The following is a 2,572-nucleotide window of genomic DNA, read 5'->3' as shown; positions in this document are numbered from 1 at the left end:
GGGGGAGGAGGGGGACCCTCCCAGAGGGGAGGAGGGGAAACCGGTGATGGAGGCGCTGTCAGAGAGAGCGGAATCAGCAGATTCGTGCTCGTCGTAAACGCCGTCCGCCAGCGGCTCCAAGGTACCGCCGGTTTCCTGTCTGTCTGCCCAGCTACCATCCCCGTCGCCGCTAGCCTGGCAAACCAGAAAAGCTTCCGCCCGTCGAGTAAGCTCTTTAGTGGACAGGCGGGCGCAGAACTGGCAGGAGGCGTCGCGGGTGAGAGCCTGGCCGGCGTGAATGGCACCCAGGCAGGCCTCGCAACGGGGATGGAGGTCCGGCGGGAGGATGTAGCCGGTCCGGCAGGAGGGGCAGACGCGGCCACCGGCGGAAGGTCTTGCTTGGCTTGACTTCATACTGCGAGGATGAAGAAAAACTGGGAGACGAACAACGGGTCCGCTCTGTATTTATGCAGTAAATGCGGACGTAGTTGAAGCCCGAGCTGGACGCTAGGGCGGGAAATAAAACCTTCACGACTGCGCATGCGCGAAGGGATAAACCCAATAGCGTAGCCCTTAGAGGGCGAAGCCTATACGAAATATAACCAAACCTTCCTTATCCTAACCCTGTTTTCTTCTATATTGTCTTCTACAGTTGAAGTGGGCTCAATGAGCTTCTCTCTCTACTCTCTCTCTGCCATTGCTTTTCAGCACCACTGTCATGTCCTTTCAACTTTTTGTTTCTTGTGCCACTCCATTATTTCTCCAAATGTCCCCAAACAGAGATGGGGAGGGGGCATCGCCACGGTAAAGTTAGAATGGACTGAACCAAAAGTAATTGGCTGGTTGAGAGAGGCTCAGAGATGTGATACCCAGCCACAGTAGGCCGGCGGTTCACTGGCCTGGGCTAGTCAGCCAAACAGCACTTGCTAATTTTAATTAAAGCTGGGGATAGGCTTATTATTATTATTATTATTTTTTAATTTACTTTATTTTGTATTTTTTATGTATTTTCTTTTTCATTGCATCTGTCCCAATTGTCAAGAGGCCCACCAGGAAACCTCCCGGTTCTCCAGATGGTCAGTCCTTCATTGGATGCTGGAAAAGTCTTGGTTTGGGGTTTTGTTGACATGAGGCAAGCCAAGAGCCTCTTCTTCTGTGTTGTGAGGTTTGGCAACCTGGTCGGAGTGGTTTATGTGAAGGATTTCTCCTTTTGAAATTGTTTCAGTGTGGTAGCATGGATGTTGCATTTTTAGCTGATTTAAAGGCAGAGTTGTTGCAAAGGCAAATTTGAATGTTTTGGCCAGGATGTCAATATCCAGCTAGGTAAGCCTCTGTTCACTTACTTCTTTTTCCAATGTGGACGCAATGTTAACTTTCCTATTCCCTGTCAATTCCTTAACTTTATTGTCCAGGGTTTGCACACTTTAGGAGTAGTGAAACAGTTAGGATGTATGAGAGGTCAAAGCTGTTGATGTAGCAACTCTCATGCAAGATGATTGCTCAGAATATCATTCATTTTCTTTACCGTGTCTGAGCAATGGACAGACGCAAGCTCAAATTAGTCCTACAAAAAGTTCACACTGAAACAAGATTGGCCGATCCAACGTAGCTAGTGGCAGAGATAATTGCCCCATATCCGGGTGGAACTCCCCCATCTCTGGCAGAGGAGCAAATACGGGCATCATCAAACACCATGGACAAGTGGCCATCACAGCTGTTTCTATTGGACATTAAATCCCCATTTAATTGGCACATGATCTTTTCTTTCAACTAAACCGACACACTCCTCCTCATTAGATGGCCAGTTTTATGAATTAACATGCACATATGTCCACACTTGTGTGGCTTATATAACTATTGTAGCTCAAAACAAAAGCAAAACTCTTTATTGTACTGTAAACCAAAAGCTAAGTAACTCTTTTGATGTTTTAATGTCAAAGGATGTGACTTTAATCTGAATTCCTCTCAATATCACTTTGTCATAGCAGCGGGATGGTGTTCTGGCTTGTCTCTATGTGGTGTCCCCTGGTTCTTCTCCCTCTCCCATAAACGTTGGCCACCCCCCTCTCTTCTCTCTCCCTATGAGCTGACAACAACTTTAACAAGATTTGATTTGTATTTTGTTGTATTTTTTGCACAACCCAATGGTAATAATAGTCTATCTGGAGCTCAGCAGTCACCACTACCAGCTGTTAAATCAAATTTTGGCACCCGCTGATGAAGTCATACCTAGAAGATAAATAAACTGCTTGCAGCCATTTGCCCTCCTGAACAGAAGGAAGAGTAGCTGGGTGTCTCTCTCCATCATCTGTCGCAGGGCCCAAGCTCAGCCTAGAAACTATCAGGAAGATGATGTGTCCCTGGAGAAAAAAACGTCTCTGGAGAGAGGCAGCTCTCAAGGACTGACTACTCTGGCAGGGCTCTCATGGTTGCATGCTAAGCTCACATTGAAAAGATGTGCGGTGGTCTTGTGTGGATATGACTCACAAACACTTATGGTCAATTTAAGGAGACCATGGGCGTTTCTCAATACCAAGTAAGCAAAGAACGGACTTGTGTTCTTGGGGAGACCGTACTTGCTAGCTCTACCTGG

Source organism: Etheostoma cragini, chromosome 11 (genome assembly GCF_013103735.1).
Source record: "Etheostoma cragini isolate CJK2018 chromosome 11, CSU_Ecrag_1.0, whole genome shotgun sequence".
In the NCBI taxonomy this organism is placed as follows: Eukaryota; Metazoa; Chordata; class Actinopteri; order Perciformes; family Percidae; genus Etheostoma; species Etheostoma cragini.
Note: the sequence above shows the minus strand (reverse complement) of the source record.